General features: G+C 38.8%; 1 pseudogene; it reads left to right on the plus strand.

The window, feature by feature from the left end:
• Positions 1-12,392, plus strand: part of LOC128456645 (vacuole membrane protein 1-like) — a 52,766-nt pseudogene that overhangs the window by 25,100 nt on the left and 15,274 nt on the right.

Consider the following 12,392-nt stretch of genomic DNA (forward strand, 5'->3'; position numbering starts at 1 on the left):
TATAGCAGACAGTCCCAGCGAGTTAGCAAATAAATCCCCTGGTTGAGGGTATCCCAGAAATTCGAGGGATTACTGAGTGATTCAGAGGAATGTTTCTGTTTGTTTACAATGTGCATTTCACTTTTCAGCCTGAACACAGGATTAGTAACAGCTCAACCATGCTGTGATATGAATCATTCATTACTATCAGGCTTTCTTTGAAAATCCAACTACAAAAGGAGAAAATGCCTGAGACGAATGCCTCTGGTTATTGTTTCTGTGTATGTGAAATAACAAAACACAACTTTCTGAGTCCCATTAACAAATATCCCCACCCTGTGCAGAAGCAGGCTATTGGATTATTTTGTGTGTGTTTGTGTGTGTATATGTGTGGGTACAAAATAACTCAACAACACAAGGATGGGTTTTCACAAAACTTGGTGGTCATATTTATTGGGAAGGTTTCTCCAGATGATTCACTTTTTGAACTGATGAGGCATGGTAAATAAAAACATGGTCCAGTTATTCTTAATTGATTTTAATCAAGAAATTATTCCCCAACATATGATATCATATAATAATTTATGTCACAAAGTCAAAAACTGACTTCAAGTATAGAATATGCATGTATATTTGCATGTCTGTAGACACAGACTTATTTAAACTAATTTGTGATCATTTGGTAAGAATGATCTCATAATGTCACCATGAAGTCAGAACATGACGTCATATAGTGAAGTATTAGATTCACTTTTACAACCAATAAGATTAGTGACACAATCTACAGATTATTCAGATTACCAATCAGTCATCATCATAATTGTAACATGCCATGATGATGTCATTATAAAATGGTATTACAATATAAAAAGGTTACAATCATGTTATTTGCTGTTTGTTTTACATTATTTTTCAACATCTTGTTTAATTAAAAATGTCAATGAACAGTTATTACAAATGGAAGGCATTTGTTCTGACTAAGTGTATAAATTGGCAGGCAGCATTTCCCTTGTTGCCAGTGTTGTTCAAAGTAACAATTTTATAGAAGCAAGTGTTCTTGAATCAGAGCAAATCAGATCAATACCAATGATGTTATGTGTTTAAATCCATGAAGTACAAGAAGATTCACTGTATTTCCCCACCTAATCAGTGTTCCTCAAGCACTACGGAAGCCTGTTGGCATCTCTCCAGGGAAGGATACCTAAAATATGAAATAGTTACTGTGTAGTTCACAAGAACTGATTTGGCTTTTTCATATCCCAATTGAATTTTTCGAACTTTTCATTGTTTAACCAGTCATCTGTTTATTTCACTGCCTTGTTTCCCACATCAACCTCTATCGGAACTCCTGGACAAAAGTAGATATCACAAATGAGTAACTGTATTCCATTCTAGTGGCAGAAAATTATTTTTGGGATAAAACTTTGACTAACTATTACTGATGTCAATGCAAGAATTTTGCCTTTGGCATGGCCACATTCATACATTTTTTTGTCTGTCTTCTCCACAATAGGTAAATAGGTCTGATGTCACAAACTCACACACCTTTGCACTGTTCAATGTCTTTTCTGTATCTATATAAAGAACGTCTGAAACACCTTATTACACCATCCTTAATAAGATTTGTAGGGTACAAAATGATCTTAGAATGATAAGGAAAAGTCATTTTTCATGATAAACCAGAAGCAGCGACTCAGCTGTGCTTTATCAGTATAAATTTAGCATTATTCTGAAATAATGCATCAATCAGTTTTTCCATTAAAAGCATAGTTATATGGGCAATGTATTTTAATTTAAAAATATTCAAAAATAACTGATAACAGCTTATCAGCAGAATTTGACACATTAAGTGTATGTATATTGACGCCTCTATGTAGTTGCAAAAACATCTTCTGACATTAGAATGCTAACCATCTAGCCCCGGTCCACTTTGTTAAACTACTTTATACATGCAGCATGTCAACAAGATAAAGGTGGCTCTACATGAGGGAGAGGTTTAGAACTTGTTTGTGAGTGGCCAGTGAGCCCACTTTTGATACACACTCCTAGTATCACAGAGAGGGCCAGGAGAAATATTCTCGATTTTTTTTCGACAGCCTACCCATGCAGCGGACGGTTTGCCTGATGGTCGGTCCGACCGCGGTACAGGGTAAGTGGAGTCGGCAGGAGAGACTAAAGAGGGCATATGCCTGTTTCTTATACAATAGGGTTTGACACCCCAACTTTCATTGTTATTTGCTGCCCCCGTTTGTTTCGAGTATGAACTTGGCCATTTGCCAGTTGTAATATATTTCCCCTGGCACCAACAGTAACTTTGGTGTTCACATCACATGTGCGAGACTGCGGCTCTGACGTCATGTACTGATAAAGTGGTACTTCCCACCGAAACTGTGAGAAAAGAGCAGAGACAGTGGAAGTGAAAAGACAAACGGGCAGCCAAGGGAAGAGGAGAGATAGTCTAAATTATCTTCTCAGCATTGAAGAGTTCCCACGTGTCCTTTTCCAAACAAATTAACAGCGCTATGCAGGAGGAGCATCGGCTATTTGTCTCGCATCCATGCGAGTGCAGATTGGAAGTGACGCGGCATGCTGCTGTCTCAGTACACAGCCTGAGTCTTGCTCTCTCTCTGACATTGTTTCTTTTTCTGTCCTCTCTTCCTATGCTCTTATTCTTTCTCACGCACTGTTCGCCTCCTGCTGTGCATTGCTCTCTCTCTCTCGCTCGCTCTCTCTGTTGATGTCTGGCAGCCATGTGTATGTATGTAATGTGCTCGTGCGATTGGTCAGCATCTGGAGGCAGGTAGCTTGCACCATCGAGGACCTGCCGCGTACGGAAACAGTTTTTTTCTCTCGCCAGAGCTTTTTACCGTCAGTCGGAGGTTCTAAGGGTTCACTGAAGGAGATCCCGCAACACCTCTGATTTTCACGTTTTCACCTTCTAACCTTTTTACAACTTTTAAGCCGAACATGGAGGCATTCATCCACCGGAGATTTTGATTGAAAGCTGAAAATGAATTGTAGTAGATCAAAGAGGAAACCTACTCCATTGGGATTGGAGAAACTGGGCTATCAGTGGATATTGTTGTGCTTGGCAGGAAATGGTTTAATTTTGTCATCAAGGATGTGACCCCCAATTTAACACCCCCACCCCTACGGCTAAAACACACACAAACACACATGGACTCTCTTCACCCTGTAGCAACAGAGCTGGATTAATATGCTGACTACGTCCCCTAGGCTCAAGTCACAGAGGTTTGTAGGTGCCAGCAGTTTGACTTAAACCCTGTGGTATTTCTCTCAGCCTGCGTGTGCCAACTTCCTGCCACAAATGCACGTGATGCGCAGCACCAGAGCACTCCGGGTTTTTTTTCTCATTCATTCAACAGAGCTATTCAAGAATAATGAAGTCATGCCTTTTCTAACGGCTCCAGACGCTGATGTCATGAACATCAGCTTTTTTTCCCCCCTCTTAAATCTTTTGCTCAGTACACGAGGACTCTGTGTGCTGTAGAGAAATTCTTCGGTATCGACGCAGACAGTCTCGAAACATCCTGCATGGATCAAGTCCATGACTGCTTGTAACCTCCGCCTGTAACCTCCACTTGTAACGGAAAGGGTTAACAGGCTGTGAATTCTTGATTGCCAACTCCCAGGATCGTATCTCCTGTAACTCAAATCAGGGCCATCTGCGCTGGGCGTATGCCTGCCTTTCCCCCTGGCCTACTGCACTCAAAGGCTCTCTGTGCTGTGGTTTGCCCGGCCCCGTCACGTGACTTCTCTGAAAGTGCCCCCTCCCTCCTCCTCCCTCTTTATTTCCAGTAAACTGTTTGAAAGGAGGGGGTGAGTCAGAGTAAAACCAGCTTCCCTTTAACCACAGCTTGTTAAAGAATTTGTCAACGTGGACTCAGGGGTGCATTTTTTTTGTCTGTGCGTGTTTGTATGTGTGTGTGTGTGTGTGTTTTTTTGTGTTTCGTAGCCCCTATCTTTTCTTTTTCTTGAAAGAGGACTGTAGCTCTGAATGCGTCAGGACTCCTTAATCACTCCACTTCATGTGGCAGAGAGAGCGGGCGCAGGCGCGGGCTTGTCAGGAGTTAATGAGATGAACTTTAACCGTCTTCGTGTTGGGGGGCTCACGGCCAGTCCGGAGATGTGTGTCTTCTCTGTGAAAGACTTTCATTGAGAAAAAAAGAAAACAGAGAGAGGGAGAGAAAAAATGTGCGTGGGTGTTGACTTGTGTATAGGCTATGCATAGATTTTTCCTTGTCTGACACTTTTTTCCACATGGAGACGGGTGCCGTGTCCCTGCCTGCTATGTTCTATGTTCGAACTCTGTACCCCATCAGTACCGACGTCTACTGGAAACAAAGTGTTTGCTTTGCCAACGTTTTCACAATGAAAAGTCCACTTTTAATGAAGAAACTTTCAAATCCAAAATAAACATATCACATCTAACAATGATCCACTTGAGAAAATCTAACTATTTTTTTTTAAAGCGAATAATTGCAATCTATCCTGTTTTATGATTTAGTAGGATATACTATAATAAAAACAGTAATGCTTTAGATAGACGGTGAATACTTTGGGTAAAAAAAAACGTTCTCTTAGGGTTTCCTTTGTAGATGTTTCTCATAACTGTCATCACATGGCAACTGCAACCACAAATATTCAAACTATCATGGAAATGACTGTTAATCCCTCACAAACTTCAATACAGGCCATTCTCTTGTACATATGGACCAAAAGCCATTGTTGGGCAATTTTATATCATTAAATTCATTGTCCTGGTGACACAGTTCTAATCTCATTTCAAATATCCTAAAATTCGGGCCAAGGAGGTTATAAGTAATTTGTCTGACAGTGGAATCATTCAAAATAGTACTAAGATTTGCACCAACGTATTAGAGGGATGAAGAATGTGCCAGGAAAGAAACCATTACATTATAACGCACCTCCAGTAAAATGGGTAAAAACCCAGTAAAATGTGATTTTTGATAAGCAGTATCATTTCCTTCTTCAATTGAGGATCAAATAATCTAACCATTAGGGATAGAGAAAAAAAAACCAGTCCTATATCAGATCAAATGATAGTGGTATTCAGATGTTGGCTCCACGTGGGGTGACTGTGCAGACTGCTGAGTAAAGCATCTGTGCTGAGCAGCCAAACCTGGAACCAAAACCTATTTTTTAATGACGCTCCCTTGGCTAGATCTTATCAAATGTAATTGCAGCTAAACCCAGCCCTACAGGCCACCACTGGTGGGGGTGGAGGAGGGGTGGGGGTTGGGGAGGTGGCAGGCAGCCCTTGGCAAGCTGCCTGGCAAAGATGGTGATTTTCCATAAGCCGCCAACAAGAGACTGGATGTCTGAACCCGAGCCATCCAAGATAGGCACTTCCCCAGTCCAGAAACGCAGAAGAGTGTCCCAAGTACATAGTTCAACCATAGTAAATCAGTGTCACAAGTTCACATGTGCGTCACATCTCCCTCCCTCCCCTCATCTCCTAAGGAAACCTTTGTTCACACTGCAGTGATATTTTCATGTTCGCCCTCACTGCATGAGCCAGAAGCTCAGCTACAATAAACCAATGTAAACAATGTACGTGTCATGATGTCAGAAAATGAATGGGATTCTCATGTGGTCTCCACGGAGATCATCCCTTCTGCAGGGTTCTGTTTGTGCTACAACACCAGCCGTCGTCAGGTGTCCCTGGTCCAGTCAGTGGTTCAGCTCTAAACTAGCAATACACAGTCCTTCCCTCCCTGTTTCCTACCATCTGAACAACACACACACACACACACACACACACACACACACACACACACACACACACACACACACACACACACACACACACACACACACGTACGTACGTACATACACGTGTACATGATTGTACACATGGGGTCGGGCTAGAATTAAAACTACAGGCTCCTCAAAGTAGAAACTATTATGATTGGACATCAGGGGAGGCAAAAATTCAAATCATGAACCAATCAGATTCTGTGTCCCTTCGCCCCCCCCGCCCCACCCCCCCCACCATCACCATATTAGGAGTCCTCCCATGTGTCTCAAATTTCCTGTCCACTGGGTTGCACCCCATAAAGAATGTCATCAGGACTGTACTGGTGCTGATGACCATATTAGGTATGATCATGCTTTGCCAGCCCCCTCCTGATTCTTCTTTTCGTGTTGAATTAATGTGTTTTAAAAACAGAGGCCTCACTTTTCAAAACAAAACACATTTCTTCTGGTCTTTTCTAATGAAACTTTAAAACATTTTCTAGTCTTTTGTCACTTGGTTTTGTTAAGAAAGTTATGTTTTCCTATATTTTACATATTCATTTAGGATATTTTGATTTAAAACAGTTAAACACTGCCCATTGAATTCTTGTTATTTTAGGGGTTTCATTCTTAAATGTAATAGATGCATTTCGTAACATTTTGCAACATGAAAAACATCAAGAAACAGTATAAAATCATTAATGAACTAATTAAAGAAAGAAAAAGCCTTTAGGTAATGATTTCCAATATAATAATGTCCACATATGTATTTTCTTTCTATAGTGTGAATCACTTTAGAACAAAAGCCTTCATGTCATAATAAAGATGTACAGTTGCAGTAATTCATGAATTATGTTATTTCTTTTACATAAAGATATTTTGGTTGCAAATAAGCAGTGAATATGAAGTTTAATTCATGTAGCAAATGCACACTATTATAAATATTCAATACAGCTGCAGAAACATCTAGATTAAGAAACTGACATTTTGTGTTGTGCTCAAAAATATTGTAATCTATACATTTTTCTGTCTGCTGTAAATCTCTGTCTGCTTTATGTAAGAATACATAAAGCAGACAGAGATTTACTTTGAAAAACTAACAAACCAATGTGACATAATAAAAAAATTCAAATGCATATATGTATTTATCGCCAAATATATTGAGAAGAAAGTACAACAATCATTCAATTAATGAATGTTTCTAACAAAGAATGATCTTAGTTTTTTCATGATTAAAAGGGTAAGAACTCAAAGAAAAGCTAGGATAAATCTAGGAAAAATTGTGAATGAATATCATTGTCCAGCTTTGGCACTAAATTTTTTTTCCCCCTGCGGCTAAAAGATCTATTTATTAACATATAAACAAGAAGTTTAAAACCTTGTAGTTATTTTTTAAGAGAATAAGATAATCTCAGTTTATTTTATTTTAGATTTAAGGGTTGAGAGTAGGAAATTATTTCCAAATCAAAGATGGATTAATTTTACAATGGCAAATTTAGCATAGTGGAAGTAATCATTGTATAATTTACAAAGATATTGTGTCCTTGGAAAATGCAAAGAGTCCTAGATCAGGGGGCACCTCTGCTTTCCTGCTTAATTCCCAGAACTAGTTGAAGTAAATCCTCCTTCTTCCAGAAAATGTATATTAGGGAAAAATCTGTGTCATTGCTTTGAAAAGAGGCTTTTGTTGAGCTGTCAAGACGGATAGGCAAAACCAGCCAAAGAAAGTTCGAATTTGTGAGTCACTGGAATGACCAAAGTCTGTTGTCTCGTTCTCACGTTCCCAGAGACAATGGAATTAATAACTTGCTCTGGTACAAACATTTAAAATGTAGTTCGTAATTTATAGCTTGGAACGAAGATGCATTTTTAAGAGATAAGTCTTGTATTTCTTGTAGAAAATTTGTCAGGTTAATCTGTGAATATCTACTGGGAACTTGGAGATATTTGATTCATAAGATCAGAAAGAAAACAAACCTACATTTTACATTCAGACATTCCAAATACATACATTTTCCCTCTAAGAAGTAGTTTATTAGATTAGTTCATATTCCTTTAGTTACATGTAAAATCTAATTTGCAAACTTTCCCCTACTGAGATTTTCTCATCACACACACTTTTCACATTTATTTAACACGAAGCATACGAATTAGAATAAAAACTTTATAAATACTTTAAAGAGCATGTCTAAATTCCGATTTTTAGATATATTTATCATTTTAAATCAAGCACCTGAACTTGGAAAGGTTTAGAAACTCAAACTGTACGATTTACTTAAGAAATATCACTGAGGCATAATGTATTAAAAATATAAAGTTTCAAGCTCTAAACAGTTTGCACAGCAGTATATCTAGTTTTCTAAAGGTGTAATTATTTGCATTTTCTGTTGCTTGGATTTTAATTAATTGATACAAACTTCTTGCTGAAAGCAGGAGAAAGAAAACCCTCTTGTTGCCGCTGCTGCTCCTTTGAATTAATTTAGAAACAAGCAAAAATGAAAAAAATAGATTATTCCTTCATTTTTCGTTTCATCTGAACAACAACATGTTTTAAGATACAAAATAGAAAGATTCAATATCACTGCACACACATTACATCTTAAATACACAGAAAACTCTAACATTCAGAAATGAGGGAGGATTCTTAAAAGCAGATCTTTGACATTTCAATGTTACCACAAGTCAAGATATTATTCTAAAATCTAAATTTATTTTAGCAGGAGGTTTTAATGGGTTTCAAAGCAATGATTAAACTTCCCTTCAAAAACAACACCGGAGCTTGATACACTCTCTTATTTCACACACCTCCGTGATATTCCCTTACATGTCCACATGCATGCTTATAAAAAGATCTTCACCTTTTCATTCCTCATTTTTACTTTTTAGTCTGAAATTTTCTGTAAATTAATGATATAAAATATAGATTATTAATAATCTTTTAAACTGTCAAACTCAGTAAAGCATTTATAAAGAGAGTATGTGTGTGAAAAATAATAATTTTAAAAGAACCATTATTTTCTCATTCTCATTTTGTAAAAAAGACGCCTGAGTTCTGTCCTGAAGTCTATGACACATTCTTTGTAATAATTATGTGTGTGTGACTAAACATCAAGTCTCCGGCGAACATCGCATCACATATTTCTCTCACTTTTTCTTTCTTTCAGGACTTTGCCAGCAGAGGAAAAGCAGCAGTTCAGAAACTCAATCCATCAAGTTGGATTCCTGGGGATTCTGGCCTGTGCCTCTGTAAGTAAAAACTGACCTTACTTTTTTCTGATAAATATTCTTCAATTGTTTAGCAGGTTTAATAATTTTCCTAACCACATAGACCATATATTGAAAATTACAGCTAAAAAAATTGAAAATACTCCATGGATTTCAGTATAGCATTACATTGTATCACGCTTGTGTTCTTTCATATATTTTCTCTGCTTTATTTTGTCTTTTCATTTATATTATATTAAGTCTCATCATTTATATTTTGTCGTTTCATACAGATTCCAACTGCCTTGTTTGTCTTGGCAGGATTAACATGTGGACACTTTATTGTTCCGTTCCGGACATTTTTTGTTGCAACACTCATCGGGAAAGCGGTTAACAGAATGTACATTCAGGTGAGCTGCAGTCAAATTATATAAATGCATATGAATAATGCCTAGGCTGTTCAGAAATATACTGCTGATTATTAGAGATGGTAAAGCAGAGTGTGACACTTCTCGATAGGCATTACTTGTCTTCTATCTTTCCTATCCCATACTATAAAATGAATTTGTGTGTGGGTTTAAGGTTTGAGTACATGTTTATTGTTGTCTAGGGAGACGGGTGTGTTAAATAGTGAATCACACTCATGCACACACTCTCTGTTACTGTACTCAGCTGGTAATAAGGAGGCCATTTTGTGCCGGCATTGTAGGGGGAGTCAACCATTTTGTGACTGCAGCTGCAGCAGCCCCAGTTCACTGTACAGTAGACGGGTCAGACTCAAAATTTATGGGAAAGAAAGATATCCATCCTAACCCTTGAATAAGAAACTGCTGTTAAGAGACTTGGCATCACAAACGTTTCTTCTAATCCTGGAAAATCCTCAATTTGCGTCCAGGAATTTGCAGTATGTCTGTGATTACCGTTAGAGGCTCAACTTTCTGTTTTTCAAGCAAGGCTGGAGTTTGCTCATGGTGAGACACAGAGGAAGGGTTAACGCAAAGATTCCTTTCCACTCAGCCTCGTTCCTTACCATGCGCAAAAAACATTGTCCTCCACCACACTAGGAAAAAAAAGGTGGAAGGGTTGACAGTGATCCTAGTGAGCGCAAGCTAAAGCAGATAAACATTGTCTGTGGGAGGTGATGTAGAAAGAGAGAAGGAGAGATGGGGGGAGTTGGAGGGAAGTGGGGGATGTGGGAGTTGCAGCAGGCACAGTTGACACAGTCACACACACAGGACCAGATAATACCCAGGGGTCCCAGGGGCCCCCTCTGACAGAGGTGCGTCCCTCCCTGCCCCACAGAAAAACTTCACCCGACTCTCCGGCATTTCTGAGAGGCCCCAGTCTCTCCTGAAGCCGCTCGGTCAAAAACACTTTCAGGGAAAAGTTTGCTTTTAATGCAAATTCACTGAGTGGTTTACAGAGTGTGAGCAGAAAACAAGAAGTACGAGAAAAAAGCATGCTGACAGCAGGTGACGTTGTCCCTCATGGGGCGAAGGGAACAAAAGGGGATTTCGAAGCTCTGTGTGTGGGTGTGTGAGAGTGAGAGCTGTACCTGCAGCTTCAGGTGCTTTCTCACCAGTCTCTAAGGAAAGGCACACTTTTATATCCTGTGCGGCCTCGGCCTTTTTTACGCTCATTAAGCTTCAAGTCTTAATTTAAGCTGCTGAATGGATGAACGTCAGCTGCTTTGTGACGCAGCAGGCCATTGTTGGAACATGAGTGTTGTCCTGGAAATACACATTTCAGGCCCTTGAGATGGTTGATTTTGCCGAGTTCAAAGCAGCCGTGAGTTGTGGGAAAGTGAACAGACTTCCATGTTGTAACAGTGAAAGAAGAGAATCATGGTTCTGCACCACTTGTCACCTGAATCTGAAATTATTTAGTGTCAGATCGGTTAAAAGTACAACTTTGAAAGCAGGGTGTTGTTTGTGCTTGTCGTGTGTTTTTAAGACTGGCTGCATGTAGCTCTTATAACCTTTATCAGTTAATTGAAATCAGATGTTCAAAACCATGTCACCATCAGTTTCCATGCAGACACATAAAATACATCATAGTCACCTTTCCTGTGTTAACATCTTGTCCCTTCCTAATTTTTGTGAGATGATTGATCATTTTGATTGTCTGTGAAGGACACAAAAGAAGTGGGTGTATAGAATCTGTGTTTAGGTGTGAGGCTCAAAGTACCATAGCAAATATCACTCTCTTTTTTTATCATGGCAAATGCTAAAGTTGTTATTTTGGTGAAAGTCAATAGCACGACCCAAATCAAAAGACAATAGAGCAAATGGATGACCTGAATTACATGTTACACAATGTTGCAATGAATACTGTGACAAAGAACTTATCAAAGGGCCCAATTGTAAAGACATTAAAGTTTATCCTGGTGTTTACAGAGTGTGAGTGTGTGCATACTTACCTGCATTATTTAAAAGTGATTTTCTGCTCACAAAGCTGTGGCATCTAATTTTGTCCACTTACAGTGTCATTTGTTTTACTCTGTATAGTTTTTCAAATTCTACACATTCATTCTTTATAAATTATATTAGAACAAAATTTATTATAGTTTAATAGGCATTTCAACTTCATAAATTGCAAGCAAATCAATATATCATTCCTCTTCGTGGACCAAGTCAAGTTGTAATCAGACATTAGTTTTTTAATTGATTTGTACCAGTTTGACTTTGGAAAAGCATGTTGAAAGATATGGATTGTTGTGGGCCTCTATGAAGTGATGTCAGATCAATATAATATGAGCCAAGGTTTTCTTAAGACCGTTCCAAATTATAAACAATATACTCTGTAGGTGATCCCAGTGCCTAATTGGAGCTACATATTCATAATGAGGGAAATATTTAAATCTAGGTTGACATTTTTATGGCTCCATCATTACATAAATTGAAAGATTCGAGATGATGTCTTGTGTATCATTTTATACACTTTCCCTGTAATTGGGTAGTATATATTTAGTGTCTTTAAAAACCTTGGGATCAGGACTAGAATTTAAAATAAGGTTCTGTGGGTTTGAACAATCCTTTTCTGCACAACATGAGTTTGTAATGATGGACCCGCCAAAGCTCTGTTGAGTTAAGCCTTTCTAATGGCATGTTGAAGTCAACCTAGATGTTACTGGATCAAGCCACATTTTTAGTTGCCAAAACGCATGTTTGTTTAGAAGAATACAGTAACCTACACCAACTCATAGGGCAAATAAAGGACCTTGAAAAAGCTGGTCAGTTAGTGGGCACGTGTTCCTGCTCCCCCGCAGGAGGACACAAGGCTGACGTGAGCCAGAATGGCTCCCAGTCGCCTGTCTGTCCCTGCTGGCGCGGTGACTAAGCAGGAATCAGACCAGACAGGAGCCAGCATCCAGACCCCCTGTGAAAAAATGACACATCTCTTTTTATTCCCCCACTTCTCTATCATCA

This window comes from Pleuronectes platessa, chromosome 15, assembly GCF_947347685.1.
Source record: "Pleuronectes platessa chromosome 15, fPlePla1.1, whole genome shotgun sequence".
Taxonomy (NCBI): domain Eukaryota; kingdom Metazoa; phylum Chordata; class Actinopteri; order Pleuronectiformes; family Pleuronectidae; genus Pleuronectes; species Pleuronectes platessa.